Here is a 27,544-nt window from a genome sequence, read left to right as displayed (position 1 = left end):
TTGTTTTTTCAATGGTTTTCCCTTATATTATATAGCATGTTATAGATTATACTACTTGTGCTCATAGTACTTCTAATTGCAGTGCTTTTCGTATTTGTTGTAGAGTGTTCGAAATTAGTATATTTAGCGCTTTTGTTTTTCAATGGTTTTCCGTATATTATATAGCATGTTATAGATTATACTTACTTTGTTCTCTATAGTTCTAATGACAAGGCTTTTCGTATTTGTGTAGAGTGTTCGAAATTAGTATATTTAGCGCTTTTGTTTTTTCAATGGTTTTCCTTGATGATTATATAGCATTATAAGATTATACTTACTTTGTGCTCTATAGTCTAATGCAAGGCTTTTCGTATTTGTTGTAGAGTGTTCGAAATTAGTATATTTAGCGCTTTTGTTTTTTCAATGTTTTCCTTTATATTATATAGCATGTTATAGATTATACTTACTTTGTGCTCTATAGTTCAAATTGCAGTGCTTTTCGTATTTGTTGTAGAGTGTTCGAAATTAGTATATAGCGCTTTTGTTTTTTAATGGTTTTCCTTTATATTTATAGCATGTTATAGATTATACTTACTTTGTGCTCTATTAGTTCTAATTGCAGTGCCTTTTCGTATTTGTTGTAGAGTGTTCGAAATTAGTATATTTAGCGCTTTTGTTTTTTCAATGGTTTTTCCTTTATATTATATAGCATGTATATTATAGGTATACTTACTTTGTGCTTATAGTTCTTCTAATTGCAGTGCTTTTCGTATTTGTTGTAGAGTGTTCGAAATTAGTATATTTAGCGCTTTTGTTTTTTCAATGTTTTCCTTTATATTATATAGCATGTTATAGATTTACTTACTTTGTGCTCCATAGTTCTAATTGCAAGGCTTTTCGTATTTGTTGTAGAGTGTTCGAAATTAGTATATTTAGCGCTTTGTTTTTTCAATGGTTTTCCCTTATATTATATAGCATGTTATAGATTATATTACTTTGTGCTCTATAGTTCTAATTGCAAGGCTTTTCGTATTTGTTGTAGAGTGTTCGAAATTAGTATATTTAGTTTTTGTTTTTTCAATGTTTTTCCTTTATATTATATAGCATGTTATAGATTATACTTACTTTGTGCTTATAGTTCTAATTGCAGTGCTTTTCGTATTTGTTGTAGAGTGTTCGAAATTAGTATATTTAGCGCTTTTGTTTTTTCAATGGTTTTCCTTTATATTATATAGCGTTATAGATTATACTTACTTTGTGCTCTATAGTTCTAATTGCAGTGCTTTTCGTATTTGTTGTAGAGTGTTCGAATTAGTATATTTAGCGCTTTTGTTTTTTCAAGTGTTTCTTTTTATATTATATAGCATGTTATAGATTATACTTACTTTGTGCTCTATAGTTCTAATTGCAGTGCTTTTCGTTTTGTTGTAGAGTGTTCGAATTAGTATATTAGCGTTTTGTTTTTCAATGTTTTTCCTTTATATTATATAGCATGTTATAGATTGATTATACTTACTTTGTGCTCTATAGTTCTAATTGCAGTGCTTTTCGTAATGTTGTGGAGAGTGTTCGAAATTAGTATATTTAGCGCTTTTGTTTTTTCAATGTTTTTCCTTTATATTATATAGCATGTTATAGATTATACTTACTTTGTGCTCTATAGTTCTTTAATTGCAGTGCTTTTCGTATTTGTTGTAGAGTGTTCGAAATTAGTTTATTTAGCGCTTTTGTTTTTTCAAGTTTTTCCTTTATATTATATAGCATGTTATAGATTATACTTACTTTGTGCTCTATAGTTCTAATTGCAAGGCTTTTCGTATTTGTTGTAGAGTGTTCGAAATTAGTATATTTAGCGCTTTTGTTGTTTTTCAATGGTTTTCCTTTATATTATATAGCATGTTATAGATTATACTTACTTTGTGCTCTATAGTTCTAATTGCAGTGCTTTTCGTATTTGTTGTAGAGTGTTCGAAATTAGTATATTTAGCGCTTTTGTTTTCAATGTTTTTCCTTTATATTATATAGCATGTTATAGATTATACTTACTTTGTGCTATAGTTCTAATTGCAGTGCTTTTCGTATTTGTTGTAGAGTGTTCGAAATTAGTATATTTAGCGTTTTGTTTTTTCAATGGTTTTCCTTTATATTATATAGCATATAGATTATACTTACTTTGTGCTCTAGTGTTCTAATTGCAGTGCTTTTCGTATTTGTTGTAGAGTGTTCGAAATTAGTATATTTAGCGCTTGTTTTTTCAATGTTTTTCCTTATATTATATAGAATGTTATAGATTTACTTACTTTGTGCTCTATAGTTAAATTGCAGTGCTTTTCGTATTTGTTGTAGAGTGTTCGAAATTAGTATATTTAGCGTTTTTTTTTTTCAATGTTTTTCCTTTATATTATATAGCATGTTATAGATTATACTTACTTTGTGCTCTATAGTTCTAATTGCAGTGCTTTTCGTATTTGTTGTAGAGTGTTCGAAATTAGTATATTTAGCGCTTTGTTTTTTCAATGGTTTTCCTTTATTATATAGCATGTTATAGATTATACTTACTGTGCTCTATAGTTCTTCTAATTGCTGTGCTTTTCGTATTGTTGTAGAGTGTTCGAATTAGTATATTTAGCGCTTTTGTTTTTTCAATGTTTTCCTTTATATTATATAGCATGTTATAGATTATACTTACTTTGTGCTCTATAGTTCTAATTGCAGTGCTTTTCGTATTTGTTGTAGAGTGTTCGAAATTAGTATATTTAGCGCTTTTGTTTTTCAATGGTTTTCCTTTATATATATAGCATGTTATAGATTATACTTACTTTGTGCTCATAGTTCTAATGCAGGCTTTCGTATTTGTTGTAGAGTGTTCGAAATTAGTATATTTAGCGCTTTTGTTTTTTCAATGTTTTCCTTTATATTATATAGCATGTTATAGATTATACTTACTTTGTGCTCTATAGTTCTAATTGCAGTGCTTTTCGTATTTGTTGTAGAGTGTTCGAAATTAGTATATTTAGCGCTTTTGTTTTTTCAATGTTTTTCCTTTGATTATATAGCATGTTATAGATTATACTTACTTTGTGCTCGATAGTTCAAATTGCATGATTTGTTTCGTATTTGTTGTAGTGTTCGAAATTAGTATATTTAGCTTTGCTTTTTTTTTTCATTGTTTTTCCTTTATATTATATAGCATGTTATAGATTATACTTACTTTGTGCTCTATAGTTCTAATTGCAGTGAGTGCTTTCGTATTTGTTGTAGAGTGTCGAAATTAGTATATTTAGCGCTTTTGTTTTTTCAATGTTTTTCCTTTATATTATATAGCATGTTATAGATTAGATTACTTTGTGCTCTATAGTTCTTCTAATTGCAGTGCTTTTCGTATTGTTGTAGAGTGTTCGAAATTAGTTATTTAGCGCTTTTGTTTTTTCATGGTTTTCCTTTATATTATATAGCATGTTATAGATTATACTTACTTTGTGCTCTATAGTTCTAATTGCAAGTGCTTTTCGTATTTGTTGTAGAGTGTTCGAAATTAGTATATTTAGCGCTTTTGTTTTTCAATGTTTTCCTTATATTATATAGCATGTTATAGATTATACTTACTTTGTGCTCATAGTTCTAATTGCAGTGCTTTTCGTATTTGTTGTAGAGTGTTCGAAATTAGGATATTTAGCGCTTTTGTTTTTCAATGTTTTTTTTTTTATATTATATAGCATGTTATAGATTATACTTACTTTGTGCTCTATAGTTCTAATTGCAGTGCTTTCGTATTTGTTGTAGAGTGTTCGAAATTAGTATTTAGCGCTTTTGTTTTTTCAATGTTTTCCTTTATATTATATAGCATATAGATTATACTTACTTTGTGCTCTATAGTGTTCTAATGCAGTGCTTTTCGTATTGTTGTAGAGTGTTCGAAATTAGTATATTTAGCGCTTTTGTTTTTCAATGTTTTTCCTTTATATTATATAGCATGTTATAGATTATACTTACTTTGTGCTCTATAGTTCTAATTGCAGTGCTTTTCGTATTGTTGTAGAGTGTTCGAAATTAGTATATTTAGCGTTTTTGTTTTTCAATTTTTTTCTTCCTTTATATTATATAGCATGTTATAGATTATACTTACTTTGTGCTATAGTAGTTCTAATTGCAGTGCTTTTCGTATTTGTTGTAGAGTGTTCGAAATTAGTATATTTAGCGCTTTTGTTTTTCAATGTTTTCCTTTATATTATATAGCATGTTATAGATTATACTTACTTTGTGCTCTATAGTTCTAATTGCAAGTGCTTTTCGTATTTGTTGTAGAGTGTTCGAAATTAGTATATTTAGCGCTTTTGTTTTTTCAATGTTTTTCCTTTATATTATATAGCATGTTATAGATTATACTTACTTTGTGCTCTATAGTTCTAATTGCAAGTGCTTTTCGTATTTGTTGTAGAGTGTTCGAAATTAGTATATTTAGCGCTTTTGTTTTTTCAATGTTTTTCCTTTATATTATATAGCATGTTATAGATTATACTTACTTTGTGCTCTATAGTTCTAATTGTGTGCTTTTCGTATTTGTTGTAGAGTGTTCGAAATTAGTATATTTAGCGCTTTTGTTTTTTTCAATGTTTTTCCTTTATATTATATAGCATGTTATAGATTATACTTACTTTGTGCTCTATAGTTCTAATTGCAGTGCTTTTCGTATTTGTTGTAGAGTGTTCGAAATTAGTATATTTAGCGCTTTTGTTTTTTCAATGTTTTCCTTTATATTATATAGCATGTTATAGATTATACTTACTTTGTGCTCTATAGTTCTAATTGCAGTGCTTTTCGTATTTGTTGTAGAGTGTTCGAAATTAGTATATTTAGCGCTTTTTGTTTTTTCAATGTTTTTCCTTTATATTATATAGCATGTTATAGATTATACTTACTTTGTGCTCTATAGTTCTAATTGCAGTGCTTTTCGTATTTGTTGTAGAGTGTTCGAAATTAGTATATTTAGCGCTTTTGTTTTTTCAATGGTTTTCCTTTATATTATATAGCATGTTATAGATTATACTTACTTTGTGCTCTATAGTTCTAATTGCAGTGCTTTTCGTATTTGTTGTAGAGTGTTCGAAATTAGTATATTTAGCGCTTTTGTTTTTTCAATGTTTTTCCTTTATATTATATAGCATGTTATAGATTATACTTACTTTGTGCTCTATAGTTCTAATTGCAGTGCTTTTCGTATTTGTTGTAGAGTGTTCGAAATTAGTATATTTAGCGCTTTTGTTTTTTCAATGTTTTTCCTTTATATTATATAGCATGTTATAGATTATACTTACTTTGTGCTCTATAGTTCTAATTGCAGTGCTTTTCGTATTTGTTGTAGAGTGTTCGAAATTAGTATATTTAGCGCTTTTGTTTTTTCAATGTTTTCCTTTATATTATATAGCATGTTATAGATTATACTTACTTTGTGCTCTATAGTTCTAATTGCAGTGCTTTTCGTATTTGTTGTAGAGTGTTCGAAATTAGTATATTTAGCGCTTTTGTTTTTTCAATGTTTCCTTTATATTATATAGCATGTTATAGATTATACTTACTTTGTGCTCTATAGTTCTAATTGCAGTGCTTTTCGTATTTGTTGTAGAGTGTTCGAAATTAGTATTTAGCGCTTTGTTTTTTCAATGTTTTTCCTTTATATTATATAGCATGTTATAGATTATACTTACTTTGTGCTCTATAGTTCTTATAATTGCAGTGCTTTTCGTATTTGTTGTAGAGTGTTCGAAATTAGTATATTTAGCGCTTTGTTTTTTCAATGTTTTTCCTTTATATTATATAGCATGTTATAGATTATACTTACTTTGTGCTCTATAGTTCTAATTGCAGTGCTTTTCGTATTTGTTGTAGAGTGTTCGAAATTAGTATATTTAGCGCTTTTGTTTTTTCAATGGTTTTCCTTTATATTATATAGCATGTTATAGATTATACTTACTTTGTGCTCTATAGTTCTAATTGCAGTGCTTTTCGTATTTGTTGTAGAGTGTTCGAAATTAGTATATTTAGCGCTTTTGTTTTTTCAATGTTTTTCCTTTATATTATATAGCATGTTATAGATTATACTTACTTTGTGCTCTATAGTTCTAATTGCAGTGCTTTTCGTATTTGTTGTAGAGTGTTCGAAATTAGTATATTTAGCGCTTTTGTTTTTTCAATGTTTTTCCTTTATATTATATAGCATGTTATAGATTATACTTACTTTGTGCTCTATAGTTTCTAATTGCAGTGCTTTTCGTATTTGTTGTAGAGTGTTCGAAATTAGTATATTTAGCGCTTTTGTTTTTTCAATGTTTTTCCTTTATATTATATAGCATGTTATAGATTATACTTACTTTGTGCTCTATAGTTCTTCTAATTGCAGTGCTTTTCGTATTTGTTGTAGAGTGTTCGAAATTAGTATATTTAGCGCTTTTGTTTTTTCAATGTTTTTCCTTTATATTATATAGCATGTTATAGATTATACTTACTTTGTGCTCTATAGTTCTAATTGCAGTGCTTTTCGTATTTGTTGTAGAGTGTTCGAAATTAGTATATTTAGCGCTTTTGTTTTTTCAATGTTTTCCTTTATATTATATAGCATGTTATAGATTATACTTACTTTGTGCTCTATAGTTCTAATTGTAGTGCTTTTCGTATTTGTTGTAGAGTGTTCGAAATTAGTATATTTAGCGCTTTTGTTTTTTCAATGTTTTCCTTTATATTATATAGCATGTTATAGATTATACTTACTTTGTGCTCTATAGTTCTAATTGCAGTGCTTTTCGTATTTGTTGTAGAGTGTTCGAAATTAGTATATTTAGCGCTTTTGTTTTTTCAATGTTTTTCCTTTATATTATATAGCATGTTATAGATTATACTTACTTTGTGCTCTATAGTTCTAATTGCAAGTGCTTTTCGTATTTGTTGTAGAGTGTTCGAAATTAGTATATTTAGCGCTTTTGTTTTTTCAATGTTTTTCCTTTATATTATATAGCATGTTATAGATTATACTTACTTTGTGCTCTATAGTTCTAATTGCAGTGCTTTTCGTATTTGTTGTAGAGTGTTCGAAATTAGTATATTTAGCGCTTTTGTTTTTTCAATGTTCCTTTATATTATATAGCATGTTATAGATTATACTTACTTTGTGCTCTATAGTTCTCTAATTGCAGTGCTTTTCGTATTTGTTGTAGAGTGTTCGAAATTAGTATATTTAGCGCTTTTGTTTTTCAATGTTTTTCCTTATATTATATAGCATGTTATAGATTATACTTACTTTGTGCTCTATAGTTTTCTAATTGCAGTGCTTTTCGTATTTGTTGTAGAGTGTTCGAAATTAGTATATTTAGCGCTTTTGTTTTTTCAATGTTTTTCCTTTATATTATATAGCATGTTATAGATTATACTTACTTTGTGCTCTATAGTTCTAATTGCAAGGCTTTTCGTATTTGTTGTAGAGTGTTCGAAATTAGTATATTTAGCGCTTTTGTTTTTTCAATGGTTTTCCTTTATATTATATAGCATGTTATAGATTATACTTACTTTGTGCTCTATAGTTCTAATTGCAGGCTTTTCGTATTTGTTGTAGAGTGTTCGAAATTAGTATATTTAGCGCTTTTGTTTTTTCAATGTTTTCCTTTATATTATATAGCATGTTATAGATTATACTTACTTTGTGCTCTATAGTTCTAATTGCAGTGCTTTTCGTATTTGTTGTAGAGTGTTCGAAATTAGTATATTTAGCGCTTTTGTTTTTTCAATGTTTTTCCTTTATATTATATAGCATGTTATAGATTATACTTACTTTGTGCTCTATAGTTCTTCTAATTGCAGTGCTTTTCGTATTTGTTGTAGAGTGTTCGAAATTAGTATATTTAGCGCTTTTGTTTTTTCAATGTTTTCCTTTATATTATATAGCATGTTATAGATTATACTTACTTGTGCTCTATAGTTCTAATTGCAGTGCTTTTCGTATTTGTTGTAGAGTGTTCGAAATTAGTATATTTAGCGCTTTTGTTTTTTCAATGGTTTTCCTTTATATTATATACAATGTTATAGATTATACTTACTTTGTGCTCTATAGTGCTTCTAACAGTAGTGCTTTTCGTATTTGTTGTAGAGTGTTCGAAATTAGTATATTTAGCCCTTTTGTTTTTTCAATGGTTTTCCTTTATATTATATAGCATGTTATAGATTATACTTACTTTGTGCTCTATAGTTCTAATTGTAAGGCTTTTCGTATTTGTTGTAGAGTGTTCGAAATTAGTATATTTAGCGCTTTTTTTTTTTAATGGTTTTCCTTTATATTATATAGCATGTTATAGATTATACTTACTTTGTGCTCTATAGTTCTTCTAATTGCAGTGCTTTTCGTATTTGTTGTAGAGTGTTCGAAATTAGTATATTTAGCGCTTTTGTTTTTTCAATGTTTTTCCTTTATATTATATAGCATGTTATAGATTATACTTACTTTGTGCTCCATAGTTCTAATTGTAAGGCTTTTCGTATTTGTTGTAGAGTGTTTGAAATTAGTATATTTAGCGCTTTTGTTTTTTCAATGGTTTTCCTTTATATTATATAGCATGTTATAGATTATACTTACTTTGTGCTCTATAGTTCTTCTAAATGTAGTGATTTTCGTATTTGTTGTAGAGTGTTCGAAATTAGTATATTTAGCGCTTTTGTTTTTCCAATGGCCCTTTATATTATATAGCATGTTATAGATTATACTTACTTTGTGCTCTATAGTTCTTCTAATTGTAGTGCTTTTCGTATTTGTTGTAGAGTGTTCGAAATTAGTATATTTAGCACTTTTGTTTTTTCAATGTTTTTCCTTTGTATTATATAGCATGTTATAGATTATACTTACTTTGTGCTCGATAGTTCTCTAATTGTAGTGCTTTTCGTATTTGTTGTAGAGTGTTCGAAATTAGTATATTTAGCGCTTTTGTTTTTTCAATGGTTTTTCCTTTATATTATATAGCATGTTATAGATTATACTTACTTTGTGCTCTATAGTTTTTCTAATTGTAGTGCCTTTCGTATTTGTTGTAGAGTGTTCGAAATTAGTATATTTAGCGCTTTTGTTTTTTCAATGTTTTTCCTTTATATTATATAGCATGTTATAGATTATACTTACTTTGTGCTCCATAGTTCTAATTGCAGGCTTTTCGTATTTGTTGTAGAGTGTTCGAAATTAGTATATTTAGCGCTTTTGTTTTTTCAATGTTTTTCCTTTATATTATATAGCATGTTATAGATTATACTTACTTTGTGCTCTATAGTTCTAATTGCAAGGCTTTTCGTATTTGTTGTAGAGTGTTCGAAATTAGTATATTTAGCGGTTTCGTTTTTTCAATGGTTTTCCTTTATATTATATAGCATGTTATAGATTATACTTACTTTGTGCTCTATAGTTCTTCTAATTGTAGTGCTTTTTCGTATTTGTTGTAGAGTGTTCGAAATTAGTATATTTAGCGCTTTTGTTTTTCAATGTTTTTCCTTTATATTATATAGCATGTTATAGATTATACTTACTTTGTGCTCTATAGTGTTCTAATTGTAGTGCTTTTCGTATTTGTTGTAGAGTGTTCGAAATTAGTATATTTAGCGCTTTTGTTTTTTCAATGTTTTTCCTTTATATTATATAGCATGTTATAGATTATACTTAGTTTGTGCTCTATAGTGCTACTAATTGCAGTGCTTTTCGTATTTGTTGTTGTTACGTACGAAATTTAGAATTAGGTTAAAAGCCCAAGGTAAAAAGAAGAATGGGCCTGGCAATAGAGTTGATTGAACTGGCTGAAGGACACCGTGAGGAAATCAAGGAAAATAGGTTTATTTCTAAGGAAAATACAGGACGGAAAGACTTCAGGTCGGAAGGTCTTCAGGTCGGTAGGTCCTCAGGATGGAAAGTCCTCAGGACGGAAAGACCTCAGGTCGGAAGGTCTTCAGGTCGGGAGGCCCTCAAGACGGAAAGTCCTCAGGACGGAAAGACCTCAGGTCGGAAGGTTTTCAGGTCGGGAGGCCCTCAAGACGGAAAGTCCTCAGGACGGAAAGACCTCAGGTCGGAAGGTCTTCAGGTCGGGAGGTCCTCAAGACGGAAAGTCCTCAGGACGGAAAGACCTCAGGTCGGAAGGTCTTTAGGTCGGGAGGTCCTCAAGACGGAAAGTCATCAGGACGGGAAGTCCGCAGGTCGGGAGGCCCTCAGGTCGGGAAGTTCTCAGGTCGGAACTCTGCGGCGGGACCAACAAGTCGGATGGTTTGTTAGTCGGGATGTCTGTAGCTAATCCAAACAAGTCAGATGGTTTGCAAGTCGGGAGGATTGGCAGTCGGACCAATGCGGTTGTAGATTGGCAGTCGGGCCAAAAGGGCGGAAGGTCTGTGGTCGGCTCAAAGAGTGAAATATAGGGATAATTTTGGTCTGCTGAGGACACGTGTCAGCAGGAGAAGGGTTGGAAGACGGTTGGGAAGGAGACGTTGTAACCGTTCGGGCGACGGTTTTCAGTACAGTTTCCCAGAGAATATTTAAGGGTTTGGATCATCATTTGGCAAGGCATCTTCAATCAACTTCAACAAAGCAAAGTCAGATTTGGGGATCACCACTTTAAATTTCAGTCTTTTATTTTCCAGTTTATTTTCTGTACCATACAGTGTTTAGAGATTCCTAATCTCAGGCACTAATTAATCAAGTTTAAGGATATTTTCTATATCTTTGAATTTTACTTTATTTTTGTTGAAAAATTACATCAACAAATTGGCGACCACAGTGGGAGCAAGACACAATTGCTCATTCCAATTCCGGCGATAATTTCATACGTCTTAGATCCGGCCGAATCATCGGAAGGGTCCATATGGCAGGTTCACAACCTCAATCATCTTCGGCACCGGCGGGAGAATCCGTTCCACCACCTATTGTGCCAAATGCCGGGGAAAACCCACAACCACCAACTGATTGGAGGTCTTATGTTCAACAAATGAACAACCAGCAAACTTTGGTTATGCAGAATATGTTGCGTGAACAACAAAATCTAATACAGAACATGTTGGATCAAGCACTGTCAAGGGTTAGTCTTCAACCCACTCAAACTCCACCAGGAGTATCACCATCCAGACTACAGACAAATTTCGCAGGGCCATCATTCGTGGATAGTGCATTTCCAAGTGCCACAAATCCCAACCGAACGGATAGGGGAAAATCTCCTCTGACTTTTCCCAACACTGTTCCGCTGGGACCAAGGGTTTCCAGTCCGCAGCCGAACAATACAAGGGAGGACAGGCCTGGAGGATATATACATGATCCTATTCATATTCCTGTGCAGGATCCTTTCCATGTTCCTGATCATCAACGCTTTCATGTAGATCCTGATGAGATCGCACATATATTAAGGGATCAGTTTGGGCTAACTCCTCAGATGGCTAACCGCCCTGCATATCAGAGACCTTTCCCAGAAAGGATCATTAATGAACACCCCTCCCAAGGAATTATCGACCACCCGATTTTCATGCATTCTCAGGGGAGGACGGATCTTCCACCATAGAACATGTTGGTCGGTTCACAGCACAATTAGGAGAAGTTGGCAATAACCCTTTTTATAAGTTGCAACTGTTTGGTTTATCTCTTACTAGAACAGCGTTTTCGTGGTTCGCAAGTCTGCCTCCTGGACAAATTCAGACGTGGGAAGGACTGGAGATGGCATTTCATGCCAGATTCTTCAATCCTTTACCAATTGTTTCTTTAACTGATTTACTAGAATTGAGACAGTATCCAGAAGAATCTGCTTCACAGTTTATAGAAAGGGTGCGATTGATGAAAGGGCGATGTCCTACGGTAATCAGTGAGAAAGAGATGACCAATTTAGTGGTCCGGAATATGCATACTCGCTTAAGAAAGGCACTCACTGCACTGGATGTTGAGGATTTGGCAAGTCTTGCATCTAAGGCTGGGCGTTTAGAGTCTTTGTTCAGAGAGGAAGATCAGAATAACAGGCGTAATAGAGGCCAACATATGGCGAGTATGGGAACAGAAACATGTGACTTTGATTTTAATCAGTCAGATCCGTATTCCAAAGGGGCAAAGATTGGCCACTAAAGAAGAAATCAAAGGGAGACCATATTGTAAGTGGCATAATTCTTTCACACACAATACAAGTCAGTGTACTCATTTCAGGAAGGAAATTCAAAAGGCCATCAAGACAGGTCGGCTCAAATACATCACTCTAGGTGTAGACCAGCAACCGTTTCCGAAAGTAACAACGGCAATGGTTGACATCCAACCAAGTTCGGAAACAAGGAAAAATTCGGCCAATAGTGGACAAACAGGGGAACGAACTCAGGCAAGCCCCGGAACAAAAAAAGGAAGTCAGCCAAACAGTGGCCGACCGGAAGAACGACTCAAAGTTTGTGAAAAGCCAGTCGCTGAAAAATGGGACCATCCAGACGGTTCTTTTAATGTGGAGGTGAAAGAAAAGGTTTTAGTGCGTGACCACCCGACCAGAAAAACAGGGTCAGTCGGGAACAATTGGGCTCGAAATAAAAAGCCTTTACCAGTTGATATAGATCCTCGTTTCCCAGGTATGAATCGTACACAGATTCGCAATGCCAAACGCAGGTATGCTGCGAAGTATGGGAAACGAGTTCCTTCAGCAAAACAACTAACCGACGAACAAAAAGCAGCCGACCACTTGGCAGGAGATCAGTCCATTAGAGTCTTTACAGAACAAACAACCAACGAGCAGGGAGCAGCCATTCAATCTCCAAAAAGTCGGTCCAGTCGGGTCTGTTCAAGAAAGCAACCGAACGACGGATTAGGCGCTTCAGATTATACCAAAGGAAGTTCGTCGGGACAGGGAAAGGTAAAGGAATATCAGATGAAATAATTAGAGGTTTTAGATGCCAACATTGTGAACGGATCAACATCAATCCATCTCTGAAGAATTCCGTATAGAATCTTTGACGGTTCAATCTCGGAATAAGACAAAGGAAGAAGTTGTAACTACAGAGGAAAATTTGAGATCTGTTAAATCTCGTCTGGGGCCACGAATCCCTTGTCGAATGACAGAGATTAATCAGATGAGAGATGAACCGATGTGGGCGAGTCTGGTAGATGATACTATGGACGAACCTTTATGGGCATTCTTGGCAGATGATGAATTAGAGGAAACAGAGTGGGCAAAGACTTCAGATTCCGAGTCTCAGTCGGAGACACCTTCGATAGTGTTTCCTCCTATTCCAGAGGGTGCGATCTCCCATTTGAAACCTCTGTATGTTAATGCTCACATTTGCGGGAAACCAATCACAAAGGTTTTTGTGGATAATGGAGCAGTCTTTAATGTTATGCCATTGAAGACTCTCAAGAAGCTAGGGAAAGGAATTCATGATCTGTCTCCTGTGGAATTCGAAATGACAAGTTTTACAGGGCAGCCGACCAAGCCTGAAGGCATGATGGTTGCCACAATTGAAGTCGGACCAAAGAAGATCTCCACTGTTTTCTTTATTGTGGACGCAGATACTACATACTCTCTCTTGCTGGGAAGAGACTGGATTCATGCCTCTCAATGTGTGCCATCAACACTGCACCAACAATTAATGTTCTGGGAAGGAAATCAGGTCTTCAAAATGGAAGCAAATGACAACCCATTCGATGTATCAGAACAAGTTGAAGAGTCAGTTTTTTATTCCAGTCATTTGGCTCCGATGTCTCAGTTATATATGGCCAGGGAATACCCAAACAAGGGTTATAAAGTCACTGGCCAGAACTCGATGTTCTATTAAAAGAACAACTTTATTGTATGGCTCATGATAAAGCCACACCTATTCCCGTATAATTTGTTTGTTATGGGTGATACAAGTTTAGAAGTATGTAGTTCTCTTATTAATAAGTTCTATTTAAAGCAGTTATTACATAAAGCAGAAAATAGTAAAGAGATTCTTGATGTTCACCTCCAAGAAGATGAACAATTTCGTTGGCCTGATTTATTAGAAAAAACAGAACCAACAGCTTCATCACAAGACCCATTATTGGAGTTTAATTTAGGAACCGAATTGGTTCCAAAAGTGATCAGGCTAAGTGGTTATTTGTCTAAAGAGCAACAGACAATGATGCTCGAAGTTATTAGAAACAACATTGATTGTTTAGCATGGGATTATTCAGAAATGCCTGGTTTGACAAGAAGTCTAATAGAGCATCGATTGCCTATCAAGGAAGGTTGCAAACCTTACAAACAACCTCCAAGGCGAATGAGCCCGGATCTGATGCCTCAAATCAAGGAAGAAATCCAAAAACTTCTCAAAGTGGGTTTCATTCAGCCTTGCCGTTATGCGGAGTGGCTGGCTAACATTGTGCCAGTGGTCAAGAAAAATGGTAAGATAAGGATATGCATCGATTTCAGGGATTTGAATCTAGCTACCCCTAAGGACGAATATGTGATGCCTATGGCCGACATGTTGATAGATGCAGCAGCAGGGCATAAAGTCCTTAGTCTGATGGATGGTTATGCAGGTTATAACCAAATATTTCTGGCAGAAGAAGACATTCCTAAGACAGCATTCAGGTGCCCAGGGGCTTTAGGTATTTATGAATGGACAGTCATGCCATTCGGGTTAAAGAATGCAGGGGCAACTTACCAAAGAGCCATGAATTCAATCTTTCATGATTTAATTGGCAAATCTATGGAAGTTTATATTGATGATGTTATTGTTAAATCCTCCAGTTTTAACGAACATTTGAGAAATCTTGAAGAGGCATTCGAAAGAATGAAGAAGTACAAGTTGAAGATGAATCCAACCAAGTGTGCTTTTGGAATATCAGCTGGGAGCTTTTTAGGATTTTTAGTTCATGAGAGAGGAATTGAAATCGATGCCAATAAGGCTAAAGCCATTCTTGACAGTCGGCCACCCAAGACGGTTAAAGAAATCCAAAGTCTTTTGGGTAAGGTGAACTATTTGAGGCGTTTCATTTCTAATGCTGCTGGCAAGGTCAGACCCATTACTAAATTGTTGAAAGCTGGAAAAAATGCTTTTGAATGGGGTCCCGATCAACAGACGGCTTTAGATGCTATCAAGCAGGCATTGGTTCACCCTCCAGTCTTGATGCCTCCTAAACAAGGTCGGCCACTCAAACTTTATTTGGCAAATACATATGAAGTGGTTAGCTGTTTATTGGCACAGGATGGTGATGACGGGAAGGAAAGGGCAATCTACTATCTCAGTAAAACCCTTACAGGACCAGAACTGAATTACACTATGCCAGAAAAAATGTGTTATTCATTGGTCTTCGCTTGCACTAAACTCGAGCATTATTTGCTGCCCAGAAGAATTGAGGTCATATCAAAGGTGGATCTCATCAAATTGATTTTACAGAGACCTACTATGAAGGGCAGACTCATGAAGTGGGCCATCAAATTGGCTCCTTTTGATCTTCAACATTCCCCTTTGAGGGCAATCAAGGGACAAGCAGTAGCCGACTTCTTAGCAGAATTTTCACAAGTCGGATATTCTCTTTGTGATAGTGTCCGACCACTTAGTTGTTCATCATATCTGAATAATCTACAGGTCGGATGTGTGCCTTATATAAGTACCAGAACATGGTTGATGTTCTTTGATGGTTCTACCTCTGGAAACAAATCAGGGGCAGGGGTCTTTTTGCAAGGACCTGACGGTCAAAAGATCAACTTACAACTACGATTGGAAGCCATGACCCATAATTCGGCAGAATATGAAGCTTTAATTTTGGGTTTGGAGGCTTTAATAGCCAGGAAGGTCCAGTCTGTAATCATAAGAGGGGATTCTCAACTAGTAATCAACCAGGTAAACAATCAATATGTTTGCAATTACCCTCATCTTCGCAGATACAGGGACATTGTGGGTCGGTTACTGACAAAAATCTCAGAAGTAATAATTGAGTTCATTCCGAGGAAAGAAAACCAACGTGCTGATGAGTTGGCTCAAAGGGCCTGTAAAGGAATTCTGGAGGATATGTGGTCGGAGGTCAAGTCGGGCATAGAAGGAAAGACAGACCAAATATGTGATCGAATGGTCGGGCAAGAGACTGTCGGACAGGAGCCCGACTGCGTAGTTACTGTCGGACAGGAGCCCGACTGCGTAGTTACTGTCGGACAGGAGCCCGACTGCGTAGTTACTGTCGGACAGGAGCCCGACGGCGTAGTTACAGTCGGACACAAAGATACCAGTGAAACAGTGACCGATTGGAGAACAGAGCTTATCATGTATTTACAAAATCCAGGTGCGAGTGTTTCAATTGCGACACGATTGAAGGCTTTACGTTTTCAATTGATAAATGGAATTTTGTATAAGAGATCATTTGAAGGTTTACTTTTGAAATGTTTGGGGTCTAAAGAAGCTCTAGAGGTAATGACAGAAGTACATGGTGGGATATGTGGAGCTCATCGGGCAGGTCTGAATATGAGATGGGCCATTCATCGTTTGGGTTTTTTCTGGCCAAAGATTTTTGAAGATTGCATACAATTTGCCAAAGGCTGCCAGGAATGTCAGAGACATGGAAATTTAAACCATTTGCCAGTAACCGAATTGCAATTTTTGGCAAAACCATGGCCTTTTAAATCATGGGCTATGGATATTATTGGTAAGATACATCCTGCTTCATCGAAACACCATTGTTTCATATTGGTCGCGACTGACTACTTTACCAAATGGGTAGAAGCAGTTGCTTTGAAAAATGTGGATCAGAAAGAGGTGATAGACTTCGTTTTGAATCAAATTATTTACAGATATGGTATTCCTCAGTCTATAACAACCGACCAGGGCCTGGTTTTCACAGGGGAAAAGTTCTCTAGTTTCTTGGCAGAATTCGGTGTTCGATTACACCATTCGTCACCTTATTATCCCCAAGCCAATGGACAAGCGGAAGCAGCAAATAAGATCATTATTGGGATTATAAAGAAGATGGTTGAAGGGAACCCAAGAAAGTGGCATTTGTTATTGTCTCAGGCTTTATGGGCACATAGGAATACCAGAAATACGGCCACAGGGTTCTCACCGTACCAACTCACTTTTGGCCAAGATGCTGTTTTACCAGCCGAAATCCGAGTATCGTCTGGCCGAACAGAATTTACTGATGGTGATCTTACAAAAGAATACCAACAACTTATGTTGCAACAGTTGGAGGATTTGGATGTTAACCGACTCCATGCAATAGGTCGAAGTGTGAAACAGAGTGAAATCAGAGCAAGGAATTACGGAAAGAAAGTTCTTCACAGGACATTCCAAAAAGGAGACCTAGTCTGGAAGACCATTCTTCCTACATATAAGAAAACTGACCAATTGGGAAAGTGGTCACCGAATTGGGAAGGACCATACATTATTCAAAAAGATATTGGGAATGGCGCTTTCATTATTGTAAATCATGAAGGTAAGAGAGTACATGATTGTATTAATGCTAAATATCTGAAGAGGTATTATCCTGCCTTTTCAGATAACAAAACTGCCTGAAACAAAATATTATTCAGAACCCATTTGTGGGGTTCGAACCTATTTAAAGGTTCATTTCTGTTAGTCATCATGTATTTGTGAGAAATTTTCTGCCTCTGAATCAGAATTTTCATCCCAGTGAGTGGATATTAGTTCTGGTTCTTCTTCAATAAGATCTTCCAAATCTGGTCGGTACCTCTCCCATTGGCTTTGCATTTCGTCTAAATCTTGATTGGTACGTGCTTGCATGTCTGTTATGGCTTGATATTCACGGTCAACAATGGTACGCAATCTTGAAAAGACTTTTCGTTGATTGGAAAATATATTATCCCAACCAAGATCTGGAAGTATGGTTGCTGCGTGATTTTCAATCATTTCCATGTGATGATGGAGGTCAGGAATGCGGCTAAGGATGTCACGAAGAGGTTCATACCCCTCAATGATTTTTTCCATTAGGCGGATGACGCGATGAATGGTTCTTCTACCTCGTTGGGAGAATCGGAATTTGAAGTCTAGTTGCTTGAGTATATGTAACAAGTCTTCTGCATGGCCTCCAATAGGGTGATTACCTACAAAGAAGGGTTGAAGAACACCTTCCCAGTTGCTTGATGGAACATGAGGTCGGTCATTCGCCATGTTTGTTAACACTTCAAGTGTTTTGGTTTTCAAAATATGCCTTGGAATTTGTGTGTTTCTTAATATGTGAGAAACATTGTTCTTTTAAGGGAGGAGTTTGTTTCGGTTCCTCAAAAGTTGGAAATTGGAAGGTGATCCTTGTTTTGAGAGAAGAAGGAAAATATATTACTAAGTCAAATGTTGTTACAGAGAGGGAAGTATTACAAAAGTGCCCCTAGGGCAGTTTTTATATGTGTCCATTTGATTTCATCCCTGGATAGCCTTCTGGTATTAGCAGCCGTCTGATATCTTCTGATGAATTGGGATCGAGCTTGGGTTTTCAGCTCTTGATCCAATTCGGCCTCGTTCTTTGTATACTTCTCAAGCAGACGCTGCTCATTGGTAATTTGATTATCCAGGATAGACTGTTCCTTCCTTAGCTCCCGCAATTCTGCCTCCTTTTTCTGAATGGATTCATCAACTTGAGCCTTCGTGCTAAGGAGACCGCCCAACCTTCCAGTAGTTTGCTGAAGGGATTCTCGGGTCTTAGCCAAAGAATTCTCCAGTGTTGTTTGATCGAAGACAGGCTGGGGGGTTTCGGCTGACAGGAGTCCAATAACTAACACTTCAGTCTTGAGCTCCGTAAGTCTTTCCATCAGCCGATGCAGAATGGGGACGGCTGGCGATTCCGTCGGAGTGTAAAAAAGAAGGCCACCAACCGTCTGAATGAGTTTGTCCAATAAGTCGGATCTTAATTCTGAAAGGGGATGGTTAATGGCCTCAGTGAATATAGTTTGGGCCTCCGCTGGAACCGGAACAGTCGATAGGATAGCTAAGTCCGAAGGCCCCTGCAAGTCTTACAGTTTCAATAAGTATTCCAAGGGAGGTGCAAACTTATTCAGATAAGATATGTGTCACCTCTGGGCGAACTGCTGTCAGTGAAGGGGGCAACAATGAGGTCGGTCGAGTAGGGCGGACAGCTGGTATAACAGCAGCCGACTCGTCGGCTGCTGCGAATGGTCGCTGAGGTGCCGACCTGGGTCCCTATGGAAAGTAGTATATAAAACAGTTAGTGTTTTTAGAAAGAAACATTGTGGCATGAATTGGTTTAATCTTACCAAATTCACAGAAGTCTCCGAATCGGACGAAGAAAGTTCTTCTATTTCTGGAGGTTGGGCTGCCACAGGTGGTTCTTCTGCCTGCCACTCGATTGCTGGAAGTAGCGCCGCTGCTGGCTGGGCGGCTGCTGGTTGGGCAGCTGCGTCTAGAGCCACTGCAGCCGGTATCTCAGGAGCAACTGGGATAGCCGCAGCTGAGGCACTTTCGGTTTCCAGCGCGGCTGCATCCGATTGGACTATTTCGGGATCAGCAGCAGCAGGGATGTCGTCTTGAGGGTCAGCTTCGGCAAGGGCAGCTGGTTCTTCCTTCGAAATGGATGAGTCTGATGCCATGTATGGCGGTCGACCCATCTGGGAAGTAGTCCCCTCGCTGTCTGAAGAGACCCCTGCTGCTGATGCGATTGGTGAAGGTGTCTGTGAAAAATTATGGAAATGTTGTTGTTAAATACACCAAGGTTGATCATTAGAATCCTAAGTATTGCTGATAAGAGGACTTACTGGTTCTATAGGCAGTGCTGGTAAAGATTGCCTCCTGGTCGGGTGCCTGGCCCGACCGCTCCTCGGTGCAGGAGGAAGAGTTTGCCTCCTTGTCGGGTCCTCCGCCCGACTGCTCATGGCAAAGTGAGAAGTGGAGTAGGGGTTTGGAGAGGAATGCCTCAGTCTGGACCAAAGGTACGATTGAATGGTCGGCTGGGGCTGGCGTCGTTTGTGTGGTCGGTGTTACCAAGGTCGGTTCTGGTGAATGAAATGAGTGAAATCAAAGTTAAGATATAGTGAATTGGTTCACGGTTTTAAGAAAAATTACCTATTCGGGGTCGGGTCCTTGCTGACGTCCTAGTAGTTCCAAGGTCCGCCGGAGCTTGCTGGTCGGCCCCAGAGGTCGGGGGTGTTTGCAGCTGGGAAGCTTTCCTTTTTCGCATTGGAACGCTAGATCCGATTCCCGGGGCGGCTGTTTGTTGCTGAGTGCTAGTATGTCTAGCCGCCCCTAGAACCAATCCTTGGGGGGGAAGGAGTATGTTCAGCAACCGATCCTCATCAGGGGAAATCAGGGGCCATACAACCGACCACCATTCATTGAATGTATCTACAGTCTCAGGGTTGGAGCGGAAAGGAATATAAGAATTGGAAATTATATACGTGGTGAGCTGGGAGATATAAGAAGGGATTGAATTAGGTAGGACTCGTCGGTCAGGACTTTGAAAAATTATATGAGGACAAGCGACGGGTCCAGGGATACCTTGGCAACAGCCGAACTGGCGCGCCATGAATTGAGGTTCATAATTAAAGGTGCAAAAAGTTTTTTGCCCTTTTTTATCAAGTTTTTTGCTGCTAAAAAGAGACCTGGGTTTGAGGGCAACGTCCCAGGCAAAAGGATAGGTGGGATGAGGACAAGGCTCAGGAGTCGGAAGAGGATTTGGTGCCGGAAAAGGCCAAAAGTGGTCGGGAGCATAACCCGCATATTTTTTATACATAGAAAATCGAGAGTTACTGCGGGTATCTGTTAAAATTGTGGTTATTATTGGATCGGAGGATTGGAGTTTACTGCGTCCTGAGCAGAGTCGGTTGAGGGCTAATCCCAAATGTTTTTCGGATATTGGCATAGTGGGCGGAGATCCTAAGTTGAACGCGTTGGGGAAGTAAAGACGGACCAAAGTTCTAAAAACCAAAAAGGACCCGATGCGGCAGTGTCTAATTTTCTATTATCATTATCTGTTAAACGAAGGCTAACCCTGGTGAGTCCTTCAAACAGATTGGCTAAAAACAGGGTGCCAAGGGAAAAGAACCGACCTGACGCGATATGAATGGCCAGGTCGAGATGAGAAGAAAGAACGCATTTAGAAGGGGAAACAATGACGTACCTACAAAGCCAAAAAAGAATAAAGGCAGTATGCTCCCGGTCGGTCACGGGGGTCCCTGGAGCCCCTTGCTGGTCGGTTGCGAACTTTGTCCAGCCCCATTCCTTCACGCCTTGTAAAGACCACCCTGGATGGTCTTCTGGTGGCTCCTGCCCATCTAGGGCTCCCATCACAGGGTCTTCACCCACGACTGGGAGATGCGCGATCATTGCCACATCCATGAGAGTCGGACCAAAGGGGCCCGACGGTAAGAGAAAAGTCCCATTTTCCGCATTCCAGAAGGCAGACATGGCTAGGAGCACCTTCTCGTGCAGATTGATCGGCATGGTGGACAATAGTATTGCTTGGTCGATTTTTTGAGATCGCCATTGGGTCTGGAAGTGTTCTGCTACCCGTCGATACCAAGAGCGGTAAGGATCTTTTGGGTCTGTGAGATGGGTTTTGATGCTGTCTCGAATGCGAACTGCTTGGTAGTTAGGGTTGTTGATAGCCAAGGAATTTCGGGATTCCAAAACTTCCCTCATCCGATTTGAGTCTTCAGGAGTAGTGCAGTATGGGCGGATCGTCGGAGTTAGTACTTTCGAGGCTGAAAACGGGCCCTCTGGGAGGGTTCCGTCGAAGGGAAGGGCAGGAATGTATCGATTCGCCATGGTTAGAGTGGTTGAATTGTGATTCACAAAGGCTCGTATTGCGGAGAAGGAAGTTAATCAGGAGTGTTGCAGTAACTGGTGCAGTTGCTAAGGGAATTTTTCAAGAGGGTGGTGATTTATGAACTTCCAAACATCGATTGTTAAATGGCGTTTGAAAGTCCCTTGGCGGCGGGCAAGTTGTTACGTACGAAATTTAGAATTAGGTTAAAAGCCCAAGGTAAAAAGAAGAATGGGCCTGGCAATAGAGTTGATTGAACTGGCTGAAGGACACCGTGAGGAAATCAAGGAAAATAGGTTTATTTCTAAGGAAAATACAGGACGGAAAGACCTCAGGTCGGAAGGTCTTCAGGTCGGTAGGTCCTCAGGACGGAAAGTCCTCAGGACGGAAAGACCTCAGGTCGGAAGGTCTTCAGGTCGGGAGGTCCTCAAGACGGAAAGTCCTCAGGACGGAAAGACCTCAGGTCGGAAGGTCTTCAGGTCGGGAGGCCCTCAAGACGGAAAGTCCTCAGGACGGAAAGACCTCAGGTCGGAAGGTCTTCAGGTCGGGAGGTCCTCAAGACGGAAAGTCCTCAGGACGGAAAGACCTCAGGTCGGAAGGTCTTCAGGTCGGGAGGTCCTCAAGACGGAAAGTCATCAGGACGGGAAGTCCGCAGGTCGGGAGGCCCTCAGGCCGGGAAGTTCTCAGGTCGGAACTCTGCGGCGGGACCAACAAGTCGGATGGTTTGTTAGTCGGGATGTCTGTAGCTAATCCAAACAAGTCAGATGGTTTGCAAGTCGGGAGGATTGGCAGTCGGACCAATGCGGTTGTAGATTGGCAGTCGGGCCAAAAGGGCGGAAGGTCTGTGGTCGGCTCAAAGAGTGAAATATAGGGATAATTTTGGTCTGCTGAGGACACGTGTCAGCAGGAGAAGGGTTGGAAGACGGTTGGGAAGGAGACGTTGTAACCGTTCGGGCGACGGTTTTCAGTACAGTTTCCCAGAGAATATTTAAGGGTTTGGATCATCATTTGGCAAGGCATCTTCAATCAACTTCAACAAAGCAAAGTCAGATTTGGGGATCACCACTTTAAATTTCAGTCTTTTATTTTCCAGTTTATTTTCTGTACCATACAGTGTTTAGAGATTCCTAATCTCAGGCACTAATTAATCAAGTTTAAGGATATTTTCTATATCTTTGAATTTTACTTTATTTTTGTTGAAAAATTACATCAACAGTTGTAGAGTGTTCGAAATTAGTATATTTAGCACTTTTGTTTTTTCATGTTTTTCCTTTATATTATATAGAATCTAATAGATTATACTTACTTTGTGCTCGATAGTTCTAATTGCAGTGCTTTTCGTATTTGTTGTAGAGTGTTCGAAATTAGTATATTTAGCGCTTTTGTTTTTTCAATGTTTTTCCTTTATATTATATAGCATGTTATAGATTATACTTACTTTGTGCTCTATAGTTCTAATTGCAGTGCTTTTCGTATTTGTTGTAGAGTGTTCGAAATTAGTATATTTAGCGCTTTTGTTTTTTCAATGTTTTTCCTTTATATTATATAGCATGTTATAGATTATACTTACTTTGTGCTCTATAGTTCTAATTGCAGTGCTTTTCGTATTTGTTGTAGAGTGTTCGAATTAGTATATTTAGCGCTTTTGTTTTTTCAATGGTTTTCCTTTATATTATATAGCATGTTATAGATTATACTTACTTTGTGCTCTATAGTTTCTAATTGCAGTGCTTTTCGTATTTGTTGTAGAGTGTTCGAAATTAGTATATTTAGCGCTTTTGTTTTTTCAATGTTTTTCCTTTATATTATATAGAATGTAATAGATTATACTTACTTTGTGCTCTATAGTTCTAATTGCAGTGCTTTTCGTATTTGTTGTAGAGTGTTCGAAATTAGTATATTTAGCGCTTTTGTTTTTTCAATGTTTTTCCTTTATATTATATAGCATGTTATAGATTATACTTACTTTGTGCTCTATAGTTCTAATTGCAGTGCTTTTCGTATTTGTTGTAGAGTGTTCGAAATTAGTATATTTAGCGCTTTTGTTTTTTCAATGTTTTTCCTTTATATTATATAGCATGTTATAGATTATACTTACTTTGTGCTCTATAGTTCTAATTGCAGTGCTTTTCGTATTTGTTGTAGAGTGTTCGAAATTAGTATATTTAGCGCTTTTGTTTTTTCAATGTTTTTCCTTTATATTATATAGCATGTTATAGATTATACTTACTTTGTGCTCTATAGTTTCTAATTGCAGTGCTTTTCGTATTTGTTGTAGAGTGTTCGAAATTAGTATATTTAGCGCTTTTGTTTTTTCAATGTTTTTCCTTTATATTATATAGCATGTTATAGATTATACTTACTTTGTGCTCTATAGTTCTAATTGCAGTGCTTTTCGTATTTGTTGTAGAGTGTTCGAAATTAGTATATTTAGCGCTTTTGTTTTTCAATGTTTTTCCTTTATATTATATAGCATGTTATAGATTATACTTACTTTGTGCTCTATAGTTCTAATTGCAGGCTTTTCGTATTTGTTGTAGAGTGTTCGAAATTAGTATATTTAGCGCTTTTGTTTTTTCAATGGTTTTCCTTTATATTATATAGCATGTTATAGATTATACTTACTTTGTGCTCTATAGTTCTAATTGCAGTGCTTTTCGTATTTGTTGTAGAGTGTTCGAAATTAGTATATTTAGCGCTTTTGTTTTTTCAATGTTTTTCCTTTATATTATATAGCATGTTATAGATTATACTTACTTTGTGCTCTATAGTTCTAATTGCAGTGCTTTTCGTATTTGTTGTAGAGTGTTCGAAATTAGTATATTTAGCGCTTTTGTTTTTTCAATGTTTTTCCTTTATATTATATAGCATGTTATAGATTATACTTACTTTGTGCTCTATAGTTCTAATTGCAGTGCTTTTCGTATTTGTTGTAGAGTGTTCGAAATTAGTATATTTAGCGCTTTTGTTTTTTCAATGTTTTTCCTTTATATTATATAGCATGTTATAGATTATACTTACTTTGTGCTCTATAGTGTTCTAATTGCAGTGCTTTTCGTATTTGTTGTAGAGTGTTCGAAATTAGTATATTTAGCGCTTTTGTTTTTTCAATGTTTTTCCTTTATATTATATAGCATGTTATAGATTATACTTACTTTGTGCTCTATAGTTCTAATTGCAGTGCTTTTCGTATTTGTTGTAGAGTGTTCGAAATTAGTATATTTAGCGCTTTTGTTTTTTCAATGTTTTTCCTTTATATTATATAGCATGTTATAGATTATACTTACTTTGTGCTCTATAGTTCTAATTGCAGTGCTTTTCGTATTTGTTGTAGAGTGTTCGAAATTAGTATATTTAGCGCTTTTGTTTTTTCAATGTTTTTCCTTTATATTATATAGCATGTTATAGATTATACTTACTTTGTGCTCTATAGTTCTAATTGCAGTGCTTTTCGTATTTGTTGTAGAGTGTTCGAAATTAGTATATTTAGCGCTTTTGTTTTTTCAATGTTTTTCCTTTATATTATATAGCATGTTATAGATTATACTTACTTTGTGCTCTATAGTTCTAATTGCAGTGCTTTTCGTATTTGTTGTAGAGTGTTCGAAATTAGTATATTTAGCGCTTTTGTTTTTTCAATGGTTTTCCTTTATATTATATAGCATGTTATAGATTATACTTACTTTGTGCTCTATAGTTCTAATTGCAGTGCTTTTCGTATTTGTTGTAGAGTGTTCGAAATTAGTATATTTAGCGCTTTTGTTTTTTCAATGTTTTTCCTTTATATTATATAGCATGTTATAGATTATACTTACTTTGTGCTCTATAGTTCTAATTGCAGTGCTTTTCGTATTTGTTGTAGAGTGTTCGAAATTAGTATATTTAGCGCTTTTGTTTTTTCAATGTTTTCCTTTATATTATATAGCATGTTATAGATTATACTTACTTTGTGCTCTATAGTTCTAATTGCAGTGCTTTTCGTATTTGTTGTAGAGTGTTCGAAATTAGTATATTTAGCGCTTTTGTTTTTTCAATGTTTTTCCTTTATATTATATAGCATGTTATAGATTATACTTACTTGTGCTCTATAGTTCTAATTGCAGTGCTTTTCGTATTTGTTGTAGAGTGTTCGAAATTAGTATATTTAGCGCTTTTGTTTTTTCAATGTTTTCCTTTATATTATATAGCATGTTATAGATTATACTTACTTTGTGCTCTATAGTTTTCTAATTGCAGTGCTTTTCGTATTTGTTGTAGAGTGTTCGAAATTAGTATATTTAGCGCTTTTGTTTTTTCAATGGTTTTCCTTTATATTATATAGCATGTTATAGATTATACTTACTTTGTGCTCTATAGTTCTAATTGCAGTGCTTTTCGTATTTGTTGTAGAGTGTTCGAAATTAGTATATTTAGCGCTTTTGTTTTTTCAATGTTTTTCCTTTATATTATATAGCATGTTATAGATTATACTTACTTTGTGCTCTATAGTTTCTAATTGCAGTGCTTTTCGTATTTGTTGTAGAGTGTTCGAATTAGTATATTTAGCGCTTTTGTTTTTTCAATGTTTTTCCTTTATATTATATAGCATGTTATAGATTATACTTACTTTGTGCTCTATAGTTTCTAATTGCAGTGCTTTTCGTATTTGTTGTAGAGTGTTCGAAATTAGTATATTTAGCGCTTTTGTTTTTTCAATGTTTTTCCTTTATATTATATAGCATGTTATAGATTATACTTACTTTGTGCTCTATAGTTCTAATTGCAGTGCTTTTCGTATTTGTTGTAGAGTGTTCGAAATTAGTATATTTAGCGCTTTTGTTTTTTCAATGTTTTCCTTTATATTATATAGCATGTTATAGATTATACTTACTTTGTGCTCTATAGTTCTAATTGCAGGCTTTTCGTATTTGTTGTAGAGTGTTCGAAATTAGTATATTTAGCGCTTTTGTTTTTCAATGTTTTTCCTTATATTATATAGCATGTTATAGATTATACTTACTTTGTGCTCTATAGTTTCTAATTGCAGTGCTTTTCGTATTTGTGTAGAGTGTTCGAAATTAGTATATTTAGCGCGTTTTGTTTTTTTCAATGTTTTTCCTTTATATTATATAGCATGTTATAGATTATACTTACTTTGTGCTCTATAGTTTCTAATTGCAGTGCTTTTCGTATTTGTTGTAGAGTGTTCGAAATTAGTATATTTAGCGCTTTGTTTTTTCAATGTTTTCCTTTATATTATATAGCATGTATAGATTATACTTACTTTGTGCTCGATAGTTCAAATTGCAGTGCTTTTCGTATTTGTTGTAGAGTGTTCGAAATTAGTATATTTAGCGCTTTTGTTTTTTCAATGGTTTTTTCCTTTATATTATATAGCATGTTATAGATTATACTTACTTTGTGTGCTCTATAGTATTCTAAATGCAGTGCTTTTCTTATTTGTTGTAGAGTGTTCGAAATTAGTATATTTAGCGCTTTTGTTTTTTCAATGTTTTTCCTTTATATTATATAGCATGTTATGATTATACTTACTTTGTGCTCTATAGTGCTCTAATTGCAGTGCTTTTCGTATTTGTTGTAGAGTGTTCGAAATTAGTATATTTAGCGCTTTTGTTTTTTCAATGTTTTCCTTTATATTATATAGAATGTTATAGATTATACTTACTTTGTGCTCTATAGTTCAAATTGCAGTGCTTTTCGTATTTGTTGTAGAGTGTTCGAAATTAGTATATTTAGCGCTTTTGTTTTCAATGTTTTTCCTTTATATTATATAGCATGTTATAGATTATACTTACTTTTGTGCTCTATAGTTCTAATTGCAGTGCTTTTCGTATTGTTGTAGAGGGTTCGAAATTAGTATATTTA

General features: G+C 35.9%; 1 long non-coding RNA gene across 1 annotated transcript; it reads left to right on the top strand.

Annotated features, from left to right (window-relative positions):
- The first annotated feature begins 10,024 nt into the window (after positions 1-10,024).
- On the top strand, positions 10,025-22,374 carry LOC127241703 (uncharacterized). The gene is made up of 3 exons (XR_007836620.1): positions 10,025-10,132; positions 22,087-22,158; positions 22,223-22,374. It is a non-coding gene; the product is annotated as an uncharacterized LOC127241703 (long non-coding RNA).
- The last annotated feature ends 5,170 nt before the right edge of the window (positions 22,375-27,544 follow it).

This window comes from Andrographis paniculata, unplaced genomic scaffold (genome assembly GCF_009805555.1).
Source record: "Andrographis paniculata isolate CXL003 unplaced genomic scaffold, ASM980555v1 Contig195END, whole genome shotgun sequence".
NCBI lineage: Eukaryota > Viridiplantae > Streptophyta > Magnoliopsida > Lamiales > Acanthaceae > Andrographis > Andrographis paniculata.
The sequence above is the reverse complement of the archived record's forward strand: the minus strand, read 5'-3'. Positions and strand labels throughout refer to the sequence as shown.